Source organism: Phalangium opilio, unplaced genomic scaffold (genome assembly GCF_054372755.1).
Source record: "Phalangium opilio isolate 3A_F unplaced genomic scaffold, DU_Popi_V2 ptg000054l_1, whole genome shotgun sequence".
In the NCBI taxonomy this organism is placed as follows: domain Eukaryota; kingdom Metazoa; phylum Arthropoda; class Arachnida; order Opiliones; family Phalangiidae; genus Phalangium; species Phalangium opilio.
The window spans coordinates 5,881,430-5,891,043 of record NW_028324173.1 but is presented as its reverse complement, the minus strand read 5'-3'; the positions used below and the strand labels follow the sequence as shown (position 1 = coordinate 5,891,043).

At 38.5% G+C, this 9,614-nt stretch overlaps 15 non-coding genes and 24 pseudogenes across 15 annotated transcripts; all 39 read right to left on the bottom strand.

Annotated features, from left to right (window-relative positions):
• Positions 1-17: 17 nt before the first annotated feature.
• On the bottom strand, positions 18-136 carry LOC149671771 (5S ribosomal RNA). The gene has a single exon (XR_016367613.1). It is a non-coding gene; the product is annotated as a 5S ribosomal RNA (ribosomal RNA).
• A 122-nt stretch (positions 137-258) lies between these two features.
• On the bottom strand, positions 259-361 carry LOC149671770 (5S ribosomal RNA; annotated as a pseudogene).
• A 135-nt stretch (positions 362-496) lies between these two features.
• On the bottom strand, positions 497-615 carry LOC149671769 (5S ribosomal RNA). The gene has a single exon (XR_016367387.1). It is a non-coding gene; the product is annotated as a 5S ribosomal RNA (ribosomal RNA).
• A 137-nt stretch (positions 616-752) lies between these two features.
• Positions 753-871, bottom strand: LOC149671768 (5S ribosomal RNA; annotated as a pseudogene).
• A 137-nt stretch (positions 872-1,008) lies between these two features.
• Positions 1,009-1,127, bottom strand: LOC149671767 (5S ribosomal RNA; annotated as a pseudogene).
• Positions 1,128-1,264: 137 nt separating this feature from the next.
• LOC149671766 (5S ribosomal RNA) lies at positions 1,265-1,383 on the bottom strand (annotated as a pseudogene).
• A 137-nt stretch (positions 1,384-1,520) lies between these two features.
• Positions 1,521-1,639, bottom strand: LOC149671765 (5S ribosomal RNA). The gene has a single exon (XR_016367349.1). It is a non-coding gene; the product is annotated as a 5S ribosomal RNA (ribosomal RNA).
• A 137-nt stretch (positions 1,640-1,776) lies between these two features.
• Positions 1,777-1,895, bottom strand: LOC149671764 (5S ribosomal RNA; annotated as a pseudogene).
• A 137-nt stretch (positions 1,896-2,032) lies between these two features.
• LOC149671763 (5S ribosomal RNA) lies at positions 2,033-2,151 on the bottom strand. Its single transcript, XR_016367386.1, has one exon. It is a non-coding gene; the product is annotated as a 5S ribosomal RNA (ribosomal RNA).
• A 137-nt stretch (positions 2,152-2,288) lies between these two features.
• On the bottom strand, positions 2,289-2,407 carry LOC149671762 (5S ribosomal RNA). The gene has a single exon (XR_016367611.1). It is a non-coding gene; the product is annotated as a 5S ribosomal RNA (ribosomal RNA).
• A 122-nt stretch (positions 2,408-2,529) lies between these two features.
• On the bottom strand, positions 2,530-2,632 carry LOC149671761 (5S ribosomal RNA; annotated as a pseudogene).
• A 135-nt stretch (positions 2,633-2,767) lies between these two features.
• LOC149671760 (5S ribosomal RNA) lies at positions 2,768-2,886 on the bottom strand. Its single transcript, XR_016367541.1, has one exon. It is a non-coding gene; the product is annotated as a 5S ribosomal RNA (ribosomal RNA).
• A 137-nt stretch (positions 2,887-3,023) lies between these two features.
• LOC149671759 (5S ribosomal RNA) lies at positions 3,024-3,142 on the bottom strand (annotated as a pseudogene).
• A 122-nt stretch (positions 3,143-3,264) lies between these two features.
• LOC149671758 (5S ribosomal RNA) lies at positions 3,265-3,367 on the bottom strand (annotated as a pseudogene).
• Positions 3,368-3,504: 137 nt separating this feature from the next.
• Positions 3,505-3,623, bottom strand: LOC149671757 (5S ribosomal RNA; annotated as a pseudogene).
• A 122-nt stretch (positions 3,624-3,745) lies between these two features.
• Positions 3,746-3,848, bottom strand: LOC149671756 (5S ribosomal RNA; annotated as a pseudogene).
• A 137-nt stretch (positions 3,849-3,985) lies between these two features.
• On the bottom strand, positions 3,986-4,104 carry LOC149671755 (5S ribosomal RNA; annotated as a pseudogene).
• A 137-nt stretch (positions 4,105-4,241) lies between these two features.
• LOC149671754 (5S ribosomal RNA) lies at positions 4,242-4,360 on the bottom strand (annotated as a pseudogene).
• A 136-nt stretch (positions 4,361-4,496) lies between these two features.
• On the bottom strand, positions 4,497-4,615 carry LOC149671753 (5S ribosomal RNA). The gene has a single exon (XR_016367477.1). It is a non-coding gene; the product is annotated as a 5S ribosomal RNA (ribosomal RNA).
• Positions 4,616-4,752: 137 nt separating this feature from the next.
• Positions 4,753-4,871, bottom strand: LOC149671752 (5S ribosomal RNA). Its single transcript, XR_016367384.1, has one exon. It is a non-coding gene; the product is annotated as a 5S ribosomal RNA (ribosomal RNA).
• A 136-nt stretch (positions 4,872-5,007) lies between these two features.
• On the bottom strand, positions 5,008-5,126 carry LOC149671751 (5S ribosomal RNA; annotated as a pseudogene).
• A 122-nt stretch (positions 5,127-5,248) lies between these two features.
• LOC149671750 (5S ribosomal RNA) lies at positions 5,249-5,351 on the bottom strand (annotated as a pseudogene).
• Positions 5,352-5,488: 137 nt separating this feature from the next.
• Positions 5,489-5,607, bottom strand: LOC149671749 (5S ribosomal RNA; annotated as a pseudogene).
• A 137-nt stretch (positions 5,608-5,744) lies between these two features.
• LOC149671748 (5S ribosomal RNA) lies at positions 5,745-5,863 on the bottom strand. Its single transcript, XR_016367781.1, has one exon. It is a non-coding gene; the product is annotated as a 5S ribosomal RNA (ribosomal RNA).
• Positions 5,864-6,000: 137 nt separating this feature from the next.
• LOC149671747 (5S ribosomal RNA) lies at positions 6,001-6,119 on the bottom strand. Its single transcript, XR_016367604.1, has one exon. It is a non-coding gene; the product is annotated as a 5S ribosomal RNA (ribosomal RNA).
• Positions 6,120-6,255: 136 nt separating this feature from the next.
• LOC149671746 (5S ribosomal RNA) lies at positions 6,256-6,374 on the bottom strand. The gene has a single exon (XR_016367476.1). It is a non-coding gene; the product is annotated as a 5S ribosomal RNA (ribosomal RNA).
• Positions 6,375-6,511: 137 nt separating this feature from the next.
• LOC149671745 (5S ribosomal RNA) lies at positions 6,512-6,630 on the bottom strand. The gene has a single exon (XR_016367382.1). It is a non-coding gene; the product is annotated as a 5S ribosomal RNA (ribosomal RNA).
• A 136-nt stretch (positions 6,631-6,766) lies between these two features.
• Positions 6,767-6,885, bottom strand: LOC149671744 (5S ribosomal RNA; annotated as a pseudogene).
• A 122-nt stretch (positions 6,886-7,007) lies between these two features.
• LOC149671743 (5S ribosomal RNA) lies at positions 7,008-7,110 on the bottom strand (annotated as a pseudogene).
• A 122-nt stretch (positions 7,111-7,232) lies between these two features.
• On the bottom strand, positions 7,233-7,335 carry LOC149671742 (5S ribosomal RNA; annotated as a pseudogene).
• A 137-nt stretch (positions 7,336-7,472) lies between these two features.
• On the bottom strand, positions 7,473-7,591 carry LOC149671741 (5S ribosomal RNA; annotated as a pseudogene).
• A 137-nt stretch (positions 7,592-7,728) lies between these two features.
• Positions 7,729-7,847, bottom strand: LOC149671740 (5S ribosomal RNA; annotated as a pseudogene).
• A 122-nt stretch (positions 7,848-7,969) lies between these two features.
• Positions 7,970-8,072, bottom strand: LOC149671739 (5S ribosomal RNA; annotated as a pseudogene).
• A 137-nt stretch (positions 8,073-8,209) lies between these two features.
• Positions 8,210-8,328, bottom strand: LOC149671738 (5S ribosomal RNA; annotated as a pseudogene).
• A 137-nt stretch (positions 8,329-8,465) lies between these two features.
• On the bottom strand, positions 8,466-8,584 carry LOC149671737 (5S ribosomal RNA; annotated as a pseudogene).
• Positions 8,585-8,721: 137 nt separating this feature from the next.
• LOC149671736 (5S ribosomal RNA) lies at positions 8,722-8,840 on the bottom strand. The gene has a single exon (XR_016367779.1). It is a non-coding gene; the product is annotated as a 5S ribosomal RNA (ribosomal RNA).
• A 123-nt stretch (positions 8,841-8,963) lies between these two features.
• On the bottom strand, positions 8,964-9,082 carry LOC149671735 (5S ribosomal RNA; annotated as a pseudogene).
• A 137-nt stretch (positions 9,083-9,219) lies between these two features.
• Positions 9,220-9,338, bottom strand: LOC149671734 (5S ribosomal RNA). The gene has a single exon (XR_016367470.1). It is a non-coding gene; the product is annotated as a 5S ribosomal RNA (ribosomal RNA).
• A 137-nt stretch (positions 9,339-9,475) lies between these two features.
• Positions 9,476-9,594, bottom strand: LOC149671733 (5S ribosomal RNA). Its single transcript, XR_016367777.1, has one exon. It is a non-coding gene; the product is annotated as a 5S ribosomal RNA (ribosomal RNA).
• Positions 9,595-9,614: the final 20 nt, after the last annotated feature.

The window sequence follows — 9,614 nt, the reverse complement described above, 5'->3', positions numbered from 1 at the left end:
GGAAAAAAAAGTGAAAAAGCCAACGGCACGCAGTGTTCCTAGGTGGTTTCCCTCCCAAGTACTGACTGCGTTCGACGCTGCTTAACTTCGGTGATCGGACGAGAACCGGTGTTTTCAGCGTGATATGGCCGTTGCCGAGAGTGCTATTTAATAATTTGAATTTAATTAACCTTCATCTTTATAAATCAATAAGAAAAAGAAGATATGTTTGCTTTTTTCATATCTGATGGAATTTAAAAGAGGAAATAAAAGTGAAAATGCCAGCGGCACGCAAAGTTTCCAAGTACTGACTGCGCTCGACGCTGCTTAACTTCGGTGATCGGACGAGAACCGGTGTTTTCAGCGTGATATGGCCGTTGCCGAGAGTGCTAGATAATAATTCGCATTTAAATTAAGTGAGACAAATTAACCTTCATCTTTTTAAACCAATAACAAAAGAAAATATGTTTGCTTTTTTCATATCTATAGGAATTTAAAAGAGGAAAAAAAGTGAAAAAGCCAACGGCACGCAGTGTTCCTAAGTGGTCTCCCTCCCAAGTACTGACTGCGCTCGACGCTGCTTAACTTCGGTGATCGGACGAGAACCGGTGTTTTCAGCGTGATATGGCCGTTGCCGAGAGTGCTAGATAATAATTCGAATTTAAATTAAGTGAGACAAATTAACCATCATCTTTTTAAAACAATAACAAAAAGAAAATATGTTTGCTTTTTTCATATCTATTGGAATTTAAAAGAGGAAAAATAAGTGAAAAAGCCAACGGCACGCAATGTTCCTAAGTGGTCTCCCTCCCAAGTACTGACTGCGCTCGACGCTTCTTAACTTCGGTGATCGGACGAGAACCGGTGTTTTCAGCGTGATATGGCCGTTGCCGAGAGTGCTAGATAATAATTCGAATTTAAATTAAGTGAGACAAATTAACCATCATCTTTTTAAAACAATAACAAAAAGAAAATATGTTTGCTTTTTTCATATCTATTGGAATTTAAAAGAGGAAAAATAAGTGAAAAAGCCAACGGCACGCAATGTTCCTAAGTGGTCTCCCTCCCAAGTACTGACTGCGCTCGACGCTTCTTAACTTCGGTGATCGGACGAGAACCGGTGTTTTCAGCGTGATATGGCCGTTGCCGAGAGTGCTAGATAATAATTCGAATTTAAATTAAGTGAGACAAATTAACCATCATCTTTTTAAAACAATAACAAAAAGAAAATATGTTTGCTTTTTTCATATCTATTGGAATTTAAAAGAGGAAAAAAAAGTGAAAAAGCCAACTGCACGCAGTGTTCCTAAGTGGTCTCCCTCCCAAGTACTGACTGCGCTCGACGCTCCTTAACTTCGGTGATCGGACGAGAACCGGTGTTTTCAGCGTGATATGGCCGTTGCCGAGAGTGCTATTTAATAATTCGGATTTAAATTAAGTGAGACAAATTAACCTTCATCTTTTTAAAACAATAACAAAAAGAAAATATGTTTGCTTTTTTCATATCTATAGGAATTTAAAAGAGGAAAAAAAAGTGAAAAAGCCAACGGCACGCAGTGTTCCTAAGTGGTCTCCCTCCCAAGTACTGACTGCGCTCGACGCTGCTTAACTTCGGTGTTCGGACGAGAACCGGTGTTTTCAGCGTGATATGGCCGTTGCCGAGAGTGCTAGATAATAATTCGAATTAAAATTAAGTGAGACAAATTAACCTTCATCTTTTTAAAACAATAACAAAAAGAAAATATGTTTGCTTTTTTCATATCTATTGGAATTTAAAAGAGGAAAAATAAGTGAAAAAGCCAACGGCACGCAATGTTCCTAAGTGGTCTCCCTCCCAAGTACTGACTGCGCTCGACGCTTCTTAACTTCGGTGATCGGACGAGAACCGGTGTTTTCAGCGTGATATGGCCGTTGCCGAGAGTGCTAGATAATAATTCGAATTTAAATTAAGTGAGACAAATTAACCATCATCTTTTTAAAACAATAACAAAAAGAAAATATGTTTGCTTTTTTCATATCTATTGGAATTTAAAAGAGGAAAAAAAAGTGAAAAAGCCAACGGCACGCAGTGTTCCTAAGTGGTCTCCCTCCCAAGTACTGACTGCGCTCGACGCTGCTTAACTTCGGTGATCGGACGAGAACCGGTGTTTTCAGCGTGATATGGCCGTTGCCGAGAGTGCTATTTAATAATTCGAATTTAAATTAAGTGAGACAAATTAACCTTCATCTTTTTAAAACAATAACAAAAAGAAAATATGTTTGCTTTTTTCATATCTATTGGAATTTAAAAGAGGAAAAAAAAGTGAAAAAGCCAACGGCACGCAGTGTTCCTAGGTGGTTTCCCTCCCAAGTACTGACTGCGTTCGACGCTGCTTAACTTCGGTGATCGGACGAGAACCGGTGTTTTCAGCGTGATATGGCCGTTGCCGAGAGTGCTATTTAATAATTTGAATTTAATTAACCTTCATCTTTATAAATCAATAAGAAAAAGAAGATATGTTTGCTTTTTTCATATCTGATGGAATTTAAAAGAGGAAATAAAAGTGAAAATGCCAGCGGCACGCAAAGTTTCCAAGTACTGACTGCGCTCGACGCTGCTTAACTTCGGTGATCGGACGAGAACCGGTGTTTTCAGCGTGATATGGCCGTTGCCGAGAGTGCTATTTAATAATTCGAATTTAAATTAAGTGAGACAAATTAACCTTCATCTTTTTAAACCAATAACAAAAGAAAATATGTTTGCTTTTTTCATATCTATAGGAATTTAAAAGAGGAAAAAAAGTGAAAAAGCCAACGGCACGCAGTGTTCCTAAGTGGTCTCCCTCCCAAGTACTGACTGCGCTCGACGCTGCTTAACTTCGGTGATCGGACGAGAACCGGTGTTTTCAGCGTGATATGGCCGCTGCCGAGAGTGCTATTTAATAATTCGAATTTAAATTAAGTGAGACAAATTAACCTTCATCTTTTTAAAACAATAACAAAAAGAAAATATGTTTGCTTTTTTCATATCTATTGGAATTTAAAAGAGGAATAAAAAGTGAAAAAGCCAACGGCACGCAGTGTTCCTAAGTGGTCTCCCTCCCAAGTACTGACTGCGTTGGACGCTGCTTAACTTCGGTGATCGGACGAGAACCGGTGTTTTCAGCGTGATATGGCCGTTGCCGAGAGTGCTCTTTAATAATTTGAATTTAATTAACCTTCATCTTTATAAATCAATAAGAAAAAGAAGATATGTTTGCTTTTTTCATATCTGATGGAATTTAAAAGAGGAAATAAAAGTGAAAATGCCAGCGGCACGCAAAGTTTCCAAGTACTGACTGCGCTCGACGCTGCTTAACTTCGGTGATCGGACGAGAACCGGTGTTTTCAGCGTGATATGGCCGTTGCCGAGAGTGCAAGATAAGAATTCGAATTTAAATTAAGTGAGACAAATTAACCATCATCTTCTTAAAACAATAACAAAAAGAAAATATGTTTGCTTTTTTCATATCTATAGGAATTTAAAAGAGGAAAAAAAAATGAAAAAGCCAACGGCACGCAGTGTTCCTAAGTGGTCTCCCTCCCAAGTACTGACTGCGCTCGACGCTGCTTGACTTCGGTGATCGGACGAGAACCGGTGTTTTCAGCGTGATATGGCTGTTGCCGAGAGTGCTATTTAATAATTCGAATTTAATTAACCTTCATCTTTATAAATCAATAAGAAAAAGAAGATTTGTTTGCTTTTTTCATATCTCATGGAATTTAAAAGAGGAAATAAAAGTGAAAAAGCCAACGGCACGCAAAGTTTACAAGTACTGACTGCGCTCGTCGCTGCTTAACTTCGGTGATCGGACGAGAACCGGTGTTTTCAGCGTGATATGGCCGTTGCCGAGAGTGCTAGATAATAATTCGAATTTAAATTAAGTGAGACAAATTAACCATCATCTTTTTAAAACAATAACAAAAAGAAAATATGTTTGCTTTCTTCATATCTATTGGAATTTAAAAGAGGAAAAAAAAGTGAAAAAGCCAACGGCACGCAGTGTTCCTAAGTGCTCTCCCTCCCAAGTACTGACTGCGCTCGACGCTTCTTAACTTCGGTGATCGGACGAGAACCGGTGTTTTCAGCGTGATGTGGCCGTTGCCGAGAGTGCTAGATAATAATTCGAATTTAAATTAAGTGAGACATATGAACCATCATCTTTTTAAAACAATAACAAAAAGAAAATATGTTTGCTTTTTTCATATCTATTGGAATTTAAAAGAGGAAAAAAAAGTGAAAAAGCTAACGGCACGCAGTGTTCCTAAGTGGTCTCCCTCCCAAGTACTGACTGCGCTCGACGCTTCTTAACTTCGGTGATCGGACGAGAACCGGTGTTTTCAGCGTGATATGGCCGTTGCCGAGAGTGTTAGATAATAATTCGAATTTAAATTAAGTGAGACAAATTAACCATCATCTTTTTAAAACAATAACAAAAAGAAAATATGTTTGCTTTTTTCATATCTATTGGAATTTAAAAGAGAAAAAAAAGTGAAAAAGCCAACGGCACGCAGTGTTCCTAAGTGGTCTCCCTCCCAAGTACTGACTGCGCTCGACGCTGCTTAACTTCGGTGATCGGACGAGAACCGGTGTATTCAGCGTGATATGGCCGTTGCCGAGAGTGCTAGATAATAATTCGAATTTAAATTAAGTGAGACAAATTAACCATCATCTTATTAAAACAATAACAAAAAGAAAATATGTTTGCTTTTTTCATATCTATTGGAATTTAAAAGAGGAAAAAAAAGTGAAAAAGCCAACGGCACGCAGTGTTCCTAAGTGGTCTCCCTCCCAAGTACTGACTGCGCTCGACGCTGCTTAACTTCGGTGATCGGACGAGAACCGGTGTTTTCAGCGTGATATGGCCGTTGCCGAGAGTGCTATTTAATAATTCGAATTTAAATTAAGTGAGACAAATTAACCTTCATCTTTTTAAAACAATAACAAAAGAAAATATGTTTGCTTTTTTCATATCTATAGGAATTTAAAAGAGGAAAAAAAAGTGAAAAAGCCAACGGCACGCAGTGTTCCTAAGTGGTCTCCCTCCCAAGTACTGACTGCGCTGGACGCTGCTTAACTTCGGTGATCGGACGAGAACCGGTGTTTTCAGCGTGATATGGCCGTTGCCGAGAGTGCTATTTAATAATTTGAATTTAATTAACCTTCATCTTTATAAATCAATAAGAAAAAGAAGATATGTTTGCTTTTTTCATATCTGATGGAATTTAAAAGAGGAAATAAAAGTGAAAATGCCAGCGGCACGCAAAGTTTCCAAGTACTGACTGCGCTCGACGCTGCTTAACTTCGGTGATCGGACGAGAACCGGTGTTTTCAGCGTGATATGGCCGTTGCCGAGAGTGCAAGATAAGAATTCGAATTTAAATTAAGTGAGACAAATTAACCATCATCTTTTTAAAACAATAACAAAAAGAAAATATGTTTGCTTTTTTCATATCTATTGGAATTTAAAAGAGGAAAAAAAAGTGAAAAAGCCAACGGCACGCAGTGTTCCTAGGTGGTTTCCCTCCCAAGTACTGACTGCGCTCGACGCTTCTTAACTTCGGTGATCGGACGAGAACCGGTGTTTTCAGCGTGATATGGCCGTTGCCGAGAGTGCTATTTAATAATTCGAATTTAAATTAAGTGAGACAAATTAACCTTCATCTTTTTAAAACAATAACAAAAAGAAAATATGTTGGCTTTTTTCATATCTATAGGAATTTAAAAGAGGAAAAAAAAGTGAAAAAGCCAACGGCACGCAGTGTTCCTAAGTGGTCTCCCTCCCAAGTACTGACTGCGCTCGACGCAGCTTAACTTCGGTGATCGGACGAGAACCGGCGTTTTCAGCGTGATATGGCCGTTGCCGAGAGTGCTATTTAATAATTCGAATTTAAATTAAGTGAGACAAATTAACCTTCATCTTTTTAAAACAATAACAAAAAGAAAATATGTTGGCTTTTTTCATATCTATAGGAATTTAAAAGAGGAAAAAAAAGTGAAAAAGCCAACGGCACGCAGTGTTCCTAAGTGGTCTCCCTCCCAAGTACTGACTGCGCTCGACGCAGCTTAACTTCGGTGATCGGACGAGAACCGGTGTTTTCAGCGTGATATGGCCGTTGCCGAGAGTGTTAGATAATAATTCGAATTTAAATTAAGTGAGACAAATTAACCATCATCTTTTTAAAACAATAACAAAAAGAAAATATGTTTGCTTTTTTCATATCTATTGGAATTTAAAAGAGAAAAAAAAGTGAAAAAGCCAACGGCACGCAGTGTTCCTAAGTGGTCTCCCTCCCAAGTACTGACTGCGCTCGACGCTGCTTAACTTCGGTGATCGGACGAGAACCGGTGTATTCAGCGTGATATGGCCGTTGCCGAGAGTGCTAGATAATAATTCGAATTTAAATTAAGTGAGACAAATTAACCATCATCTTATTAAAACAATAACAAAAAGAAAATATGTTTGCTTTTTTCATATCTATTGGAATTTAAAAGAGGAAAAAAAAGTGAAAAAGCCAACGGCACGCAGTGTTCCTAAGTGGTCTCCCTCCCAAGTACTGACTGCGCTCGACGCTGCTTAACTTCGGTGATCGGACGAGAACCGGTGTTTTCAGCGTGATATGGCCGTTGCCGAGAGTGCTATTTAATAATTCGAATTTAAATTAAGTGAGACAAATTAACCTTCATCTTTTTAAAACAATAACAAAAGAAAATATGTTTGCTTTTTTCATATCTATAGGAATTTAAAAGAGGAAAAAAAAGTGAAAAAGCCAACGGCACGCAGTGTTCCTAAGTGGTCTCCCTCCCAAGTACTGACTGCGCTGGACGCTGCTTAACTTCGGTGATCGGACGAGAACCGGTGTTTTCAGCGTGATATGGCCGTTGCCGAGAGTGCTATTTAATAATTTGAATTTAATTAACCTTCATCTTTATAAATCAATAAGAAAAAGAAGATATGTTTGCTTTTTTCATATCTGATGGAATTTAAAAGAGGAAATAAAAGTGAAAATGCCAGCGGCACGCAAAGTTTCCAAGTACTGACTGCGCTCGACGCTGCTTAACTTCGGTGATCGGACGAGAACCGGTGTTTTCAGCGTGATATGGCCGTTGCCGAGAGTGCTATTTAATAATTCGAATTTAATTAACCTTCATCTTTATAAATCAATAATAAAAAGAAGATATGTTTGCTTTTTTCATATCTCATGGAATTTAAACGAGGAAATAAAAGTGAAAAAGCCAACGGCACGCAAAGTTTCCAAGTACTGACTGCGCTCGACGCTGCTTAACTTCGGTGATCGGACGAGAACCGGTGTTTTCAGCGTGATATGGCCGCTGCCGAGAGTGCAAAATAATAATTCGAATTTAAATTAAGTGAGACAAATTAACCATCATCTTTTTAAAACAATAACAAAAAGAAAATATGTTTGCTTTTTTCATATCTATTGGAATTTAAAAGAGGAAAAAAAAGTGAAAAAGCCAACGGCACGCAGTGTTCCTAAGTTGTCTCCCTCCCAAGTACTGACTGCGCTCGACGCTGCTTAACTTCGGTGATCGGACGAGAACCGGTGTTTTCAGCGTGATATGGCCGTTGCCGAGAGTGCTAGATAATAATTCGAATTTAAATTAAGTGAGACAAATTGACCTTCATCTTTTTAAAACAATAACAAAAAGAAAATATGTTTGCTTTTTTCATATCTATAGGAATTTAAAAGAGGAAAAAAAAGTGAAAAAGCCAACGGCACGCAGTGTTCCTAAGTGGTCTCCCTCCCAAGTACTGACTGCGCTCGACACTGCATAACTTCGGTGATCGGACGAGAACCGGTGTTTTCAGCGTGATATGGCCGTTGCCGAGAGTGCTATTTAATAATTCGAATTTAATTAACCTTCATCTTTATAAATCAATAATAAAAAGAAGATATGTTTGCTTTTTTCATATCTCATGGAATTTAAACGAGGAAATAAAAGTGAAAAAGCCAACGGCACGCAAAGTTTCCAAGTACTGACTGCGCTCGACGCTGCTTAACTTCGGTGATCGGACGAGAACCGGTGTTTTCAGCGTGATATGGCCGTTGCCGAGAGTGCAAAATAATAATTCGAATTTAAATTAAGTGAGACAAATTAACCATCATCTTTTTAAAACAATAACAAAAAGAAAATATGTTTGCTTTTTTCATATCTATTGGAATTTAAAAGAGGAAAAAAAAGTGAAAAAGCCAACGGCACGCAGTGTTCCTAAGTTGTCTCCCTCCCAAGTACTGACTGCGCTCGACGCTGCTTAACTTCGGTGATCGGACGAGAACCGGTGTTTTCAGCGTGATATGGCCGTTGCCGAGAGTGCTAGATAATAATTCGAATTTAAATTAAGTGAGACAAATTGACCTTCATCTTTTTAAAACAATAACAAAAAGAAAATATGTTTGCTTTTTTCATATCTATAGGAATTTAAAAGAGGAAAAAAAAGTGAAAAAGCCAACGGCACGCAGTGTTCCTAAGTGGTCTCTCTCCCAAGTACTGACTGCGCTCGACACTGCATAACTTCGGTGATCGGACGAGAACCGGTGTTTTCAGCGTAATATGGCCGTTGCCGAGAGTGTTAGATAATAATTCGAATTTAAATTAAGTGAGACAAATTAACCTTCATCTTTTTAAAACAATAACAAAAAGAAAATATGTTGGCTTTTTTCATATCTATAGGAATTTAAAAGAGGAAAAAAAAGTGAAAAAGCCAACGGCACGCAGTGTTCCTAAGTGGTCTCCCTCCCAAGTACTGACTGCGCTCGACGCAGCTTAACTTCGGTGATCGGACGAGAACCGGCGTTTTCAGCGTGATATGGCCGTTGCCGAGAGTGCTAGATAATAATTCGAATTTAATTAACCTTCATTTTTTTTAAAACAATAACAAAAAGAAAATATGTTTGCTTTTTTCATATCTATTGGAATTTAAAAGAGGAAAAAAAAGTGAAAAAGCCAACGGCACGCAGTGTTCCTAGGCGGTTTCCCTCCCAAGTACTGACTGCGCTCGACGCTTCTTAACTTCGGTGATCGGACGAGAACCGGTGTTTTCAGCGTGATATGGCCGTTGCCGAGAGTGCTAGATAATAATTCGAATTTAAATTAAGTGAGACAAATTAACCATCATCTTTTTAAAACAATAACAAAAAGAAAATATGTTTGCTTTTTTCATATCTATTGGAATTTAAAAGAGGAAAAAAAAGTGAAAAAGCCAACGGCACGCAGTGTTCTTAAGTGGTCTCCCTCCCAAGTACTGACTGCGCTCGACGCTGCTTAACTTCGGTGATCGGACGAGAACCGGTGTTTTCAGCGTGATATGGCCGTTGCCGAGAGTGCTATTTAATAATTCGAATTTAAATTAAGTGAGACAAATTAACCTTCATCTTTTTAAAACAATAACAAAAAGAAAATATGTTGGCTTTTTTCATATCTATAGGAATTTAAAAGAGGAAAAAAAAGTGAAAAAGCCAACGGCACGCAGTGTTCCTAAGTGGTCTCCCTCCCAAGTACTGACTGCGCTCGACGCAGCTTAACTTCGGTGATCGGACGAGAACCGGCGTTTTCAGCGTGATATGGCCGTTGCCGAGAGTGCTATTTAATAATT